This window comes from Symsagittifera roscoffensis, chromosome 4, assembly GCF_963678635.1.
Source record: "Symsagittifera roscoffensis chromosome 4, txSymRosc1.1, whole genome shotgun sequence".
NCBI lineage: Eukaryota > Metazoa > Xenacoelomorpha > Acoela > Convolutidae > Symsagittifera > Symsagittifera roscoffensis.
In genome coordinates, this window is record NC_087065.1 from 4,301,239 (window position 1) to 4,307,238 (window position 6,000).

Genomic DNA, 6,000 nt, shown 5'->3' on the forward strand with positions numbered 1-6,000 from the left:
AATTTCATTTCAGTTTACATTTTAGAAAAATTATGTGGCTTGAAAATTGTCCAAAAACAAGAAATCTAAGAAACTCGATTTGGCCAAAAAAAAAGAATGTCACAATTGCTACGTCAAAATACTGGTTCGTACAGTAAAAACATTGTGCTTTTAGTCTCTCATCTAGTGATGCGTCAAATAGAAGACTGGCATTGCCTGAACTCAATTTGAATTAGTCGATCAGTCGGCTTAACTTTGCGCATGTGAAAATCATCGTTAGAAAACTGTTAAATAACGCGCTATAGTTCGCCCATAATACCTGTTTTTGAACCTTTATAGCTTTGTAAAAAATGATCACAGGTAAATCACCTGCTTAATTTTGAGCTCAGGGGATCTAAATTGCCCACAATAATTGAAAGTTCTGTCGAAAATAGCTTTTTACATCGGAGTCCCACTGGAGAAAAAACGAAGACTGTCACTTTCTTCAAAACTCGGAGAATAAACTTTCAAAAAAAGTACCGCGTTTTGACTCTAGCTGATTTGATTATTTTGCAGAAACTATACATCTTATGTAAATTTCAATTCAGCCATCCAATCAAATATTATTCGTTATACACAATTATGAAATGGCGGCTCGTATCAACGCACAGTCCCAAATTTTTTGAGTGCCCTCAACGTCTTGTAAAGAAATTTTAAAAGCTTCAATAGAAAAAAAATTTCTTTTATATAAAAATTAGTGTATTTTGTATTTTTTGAAAACTTTCCCGCACACCTTAGCCAAGCACAAAAAAATAGTTTCAAAAAATGTTCTTAGGTAGAATGTTTTTTTTTTAATTTTGAGCTGAAGACATCACTGGTTTTTAGATGGATGAGAAAATTTTTGTTCAAAAACAGTTATTTGAACAAATTTGCAAAATTAAAAAAAGTTGTCTCAAACTGGGTTGATATTAAAACAAAAACGGCGCTCAGACTGGCTCAAAATTTTTCGACAATTTTTATGGCGAGTATTAGTCGCGAAAATTGCCTCTATTATTAATTCAAGACAGCCGTTTGTGGTAAAAAGAATTTTTGCTTGAATTTTTTAACAGCACACTTTTGGTTAGAGTATCCTTTTTTGGGAAACAGCGGTCTTTTATTCAAAATTTTTTTCTTCAAAAAGGACCAAAGACAGTTTTCCATCTAATTTTTCTAATCAATTGTCCTGCGGTTCAAAAACTCAAAAACAAGAGTGCCAAGAAACTCAATTTGATCGGTATAAAAAACTGAGCAAGCCACTACTTGAGAAAAAGTTTTTGTACCTACTGGTGGTTTTCTGGTGATTACTGGTGGTGATGTCAAAAACGAATTGTTAATGTTTTTCTAGTACACCGTTAAATGGACCACTTACTTTGCCTCAACCCAATTAGAAATGGCCGATGAGTCGTTTTAATGTTCCGCACGTGATATTCGTTAATAAAAACTATTAAACAATGAGCAATATTTCTCACAAATTACCTGTTTTCAAATCCCTTAATTAGGTAACAAACGGCCACAGGTAAAACACCTGCTTCACTGTGCGTTCAATGTACCATTATCACCAAGGCTCATTGAAAAGTCTGCCGAAAAAAGCTAGTTAACAGTTTTAATTGAAAAAAAAACTTCACTAGAGAAAAAAACGAAGACTGGAAAGTCGGAACTCAAAATTTAAGAAACTATTCTGAAGTTTTACTTTTGATTCTAGCTGAATTTAACATTTCTCAGACGCGATACATCTTATAGGTATTCGCCTCAACCAGTCAATTGAAAACTAACCAACAAACACAAATACGAAACAAGAATGTTCGTATCAGTTCAAAGTCATGCTTGTTCCCACTACACTTCATTGTCTCTGAAACAATTTTTGAGCACTTCAATTAAAAAGAAATGATAAAATTTGTAAATGGAAAAAAACTCGAGTGCTAGGAAACACGATTTAGTTGGCATAAGAAAAATCGCTATTTAACAAGTCTAAGCTAAACTGGAAAAAAAACTTGAGTTGGTCACTTTCCTCAAAAGCATTGTGAATCCAACTGACTTAAACATTTGGCAGAAGCTTTTTAGCTCAAATGTTGTCAATTCAACTAGTCATCTAAAAGTTGAATAAACAAAACTGCTCGTATTAGGGCGTAGTTAATCAAAAGTTGACTAAGCAAAACTGGGCGCAGTCAGATTTTTCTGACTACCTCACCGTCTTTGCAACAGATTTGAAAGCTTCAATTTTAAAAATGATACAATTTTTATATGAAAAAAACACCGATTTTTAAAAAAAGAATTTTTTTGAAAACTGCAACCCACATCTTAGCCAAATACAAATTGATGTTCTTAGCGACTAGCGCGTTATCAATAACGCCATATAACTCATATTTTGTTTCAATTCAAATCATTTTGATTGATTAGCGTACGCGTTCCCCAAAACATTTGCTTTTTAATTATCCCAATTAACTAAATTGTATTTTCCCAAAAACCTATAAATTTTCAAAAAATGATAGCAGGTAAAATAAACATAATTGTTTTAATTTGAGCACAGAACTTCACTAAAGTTCCAATGTTATAGAAGCTGTTTATGACTCATCATTCAAACTAGATGTTTTGAAAGCACTTAAAAGTTTACAACACCGCTACCTAAAAAAACTCGATCGCAACCCAACTGGAATTTGTCAAGTATCAAGTGATAACATTCACGTCTAGTACCGCGATAAATTTCTAACTTATCCTGACTGAATCAATTGAGAATGATCAATCAGTCGGTTTAATTTCCGCATGTATTAATCATTAAAAGAAAAACGCTAAATAACAAGCAAATTTTCTTCCAAATTACTCATTTTTAAACCGTCATAACTTTGTTAATAAAAATCACAGGTAAGTGTCTGCTTATCGTGACGCTCAAGGTGCTACTAGCTCCCAGAATGTTGAAAAATTTGTCGAAAATAGCTAGATAACAAGTCAAAATTTAAAAAAAAAAACAATCTTTCTTCAACAAACGGAACGTAAAAAAATGTTCGGCATTTTGCGTTGTTACTCTAACTGAACTAAACAGTTCGCAAAAGCTATATATCTTAAGTATATAAATCTTAGAAAAAAAATTAACCGTTCGACACAATTACGAAACAAGATGGCTCGTATCATCACAAATCTTTAAATATTCTGATTCCCCTTCAACGTCTTTTAACAGTTTTTGAAAACTTATTTGAAAGCAAACAAGAATAAATTTTCATTTGAAGAAAAAATTCTGAAAACTTACTCGCACTCCTTAGCCATGCACAAAGTTATATTCTTAGCGTCTACTGACGTAATAAAAACGCCACATATCTTGCCTCATTTCAGTTTGGACCTATTTATGAGCGGATTAAATAGCCTACTACGGGTTAATTGCACAAAAAATTTTGCGCAGTAGTTCCCCCAAATTTGACAAATTAGAATTTTTAAGCAACCATAAGTTTTTTTAAAAAAATCACAGGTAAATTATCTTTTCAAATTTGAGCTCAAGACAACCTTTGCTTTCAGATGGTATAAAAGATTCAGCTCAAAATTGGCTAGTTAAAAAGTCGAGAGGGAAAACTTGTTGGAGAAATAAACCACCTGAGCACAAATAGGCCGTTATTTTTTGCAAAAATCGAAACAGTAGGAATTGTTCAAAAGTGTTGATTTCAGTGGAAAAAAGGCAAAACCAGAACTTTTAATTTGTAGTGGTATAACGTCATTCAGTTCACAGTTTCCAATACCCCTCCTTAGTTTGTTTCCGAAAATGAGTTTACGAAAACTTAGTTTAAATGAGTTTTTACTCTTAAATACAACCAGGTCCGTGGGGAAATGCGTTTTTTTAAAATGTTTGTCGACCACTAGGCAAAACTGATTTTGCGAGCTCTCCCAAAACATTTGGGAAAACCCAATTTTGAAAAAAAATTTGCGCCGCAGATTTTTTTGAACAAATATACCAAAAAGTGGCGTTTTCTTTGGAAGAGCTTCACCGGAAAAAAATGTTGGTTTTGGAGCTTTTTGACCAACCAAATTGGTACATTTTGGCGCCGAAAAAACGTTTAGAAAGTTTTTGAGGTCCTTCAGCCACTCTCCTTCTTTAAATCCACCACTTACTGCAAAGAAACGGGTTTCAGCGCAAACAAGTGAATAGGTTCTAATTCATTTCTCAAATGCCTTTAGCTGTATGAAAAATTTTTACACAAAATATCACATTTGTAAATTTACAAGAGACGTAAGGAAAAGGAGAAAAGCAGTTAGATTTTAGAGATGGTTTTCATTTTAAAACATTTTGACTTGTCGCACACGAAGAGGATCACGAACTAGTTCCATATCTGTGTTGGAAGGTGAGAGCGTCAATGAAGAAGTCGCAGCAGGTGACAGTGTCGTAAACTGGCAGTCTTGTGGCCTTTCGCAATGCATTTGCGTACCTGGCGGGTCGTAAGTGGCAATCAAATATAACTTCTGGCTCGGAAAATTTTGAAATTTTGACCCTCAATTGTAGTGTTTTGATTATTTCGGGTCGACGTGCTAGTTTTTTGTTTCGACTTTCTCTTCAAAAATTCGCTGTTATGACTTTTTTGGCAAAATTTTGTAATGTTTCGACTCTCTCGACCAAATTTTTGATTGTTTCTGGGCTATTTTTATAATGGTCCCCTTTCCTCCTCCATCGCCTATTAAATTATAACTCTAATCCCAATAGACAAGAATCAAAGTGTCCTGGGGATATTAATTTTTTTTGTTAAAACTCTGGAGGGCTGCAATTTTGTAATTAATTATCATTTTGGAATTTGAACCCCAATATCAAACACCACTTTTGGGAAAAAACCAACTTTTTGGGACAACACTTTTTTGGTATTGAACCAGAAGACGAAATATGTCTTGAAAAAAAAAGTTGCCGAATGTTGTGACTGATTGCCACCTGGGAAGTTCCGTGCACTCCAACAATACCGCTTTGATCTTCTTCTCTTGTTGGATGGTGTCCGCCACCAGACCAACCAGACTGTCTTGGAACTCGGTGGCATTGATGTGATCTCCGTACACAACCTATACATCGCTCTTTCACCGTTTCAATCCATCATCATCTTATATTGTTTCAATCCATCATCATCTTATATTGTTTCAATCCATCATCATCTTATATTGTATCCAGTTCTTAATTTAATTTAATAGTTCATACTTCATACTATAGTTAAAATGCAGTCTAACCACCGTCTCTTTGTACTATATTTAACTTGAGTTCACATTTCAAGTTGTCGTTATAAAAAAGAAGATATATCTCCTCCTTCATTGCAAATTTTGCTTTTTTACAATCTTTTAACAGACTATTATGACTAAATGCTTGTTTTTTTGCCATAGAAGATATAAGCAACAATTCATTCAGGTTTACTAATTTGTTTTCCATGCTTAAAATCATGATCTTTTTGACTACGGTGAATTAATTTTCCAAATCGAAATTTGAATTTCGATTGAGAAAAAGAAAAAATCCAAAAACAATCGAAGATATATTTTTCAAGTTTAAAACACATTTGAACTTAAGACATATCGAACACAAGCAACTAATCACACTAATGAAAAAAACTTATTTCTGGGGATAATGGTGCTTGAAGGAGTATAAAAGAGCGGACTCGACCTCTTCGAATCTGGGCAGGCCCTCACACCCCACGATCTTCAGTCGAGGCCCGCAACAATCAATTCCACACTGAGTCCTCAACAAATCCTGTTCTCATATCACAGCACATACGTATACACACATTTCTGATTGTTTAGTTTCAATTCATTTTCTTTATTCTTTTTTTTTCTTTTTTTTTCAATTGTTCAATTCTTCGAAAAAAAAAGAATTTTTAGAATAGCTCCAAATGAACGGATTACTTTATTCTATAGGGTAGAAAAACTTTTTTTAGTTTTTACTGACGTTTTTGGCGTTTTTCAAGTGCAAAAAAGCAATCTGGACAAACTACTCAAATTACTAACTACTAACTGCTGCAGGAGTGAATTTAGAAAAGATTGGGTGATAATGAAAATAAT

General features: G+C 33.5%; 1 long non-coding RNA gene across 1 annotated transcript; it reads right to left on the bottom strand.

Moving 5' to 3' along the window:
- Positions 1-4,211: 4,211 nt before the first annotated feature.
- On the bottom strand, positions 4,212-5,720 carry LOC134845241 (uncharacterized). The gene is made up of 3 exons (XR_010162734.1): positions 5,606-5,720; positions 4,895-5,019; positions 4,212-4,403 (listed from the first exon to the last, which is right to left on the bottom strand). It is a non-coding gene; the product is annotated as an uncharacterized LOC134845241 (long non-coding RNA).
- Between the last annotated feature and the right edge of the window lie 280 nt (positions 5,721-6,000).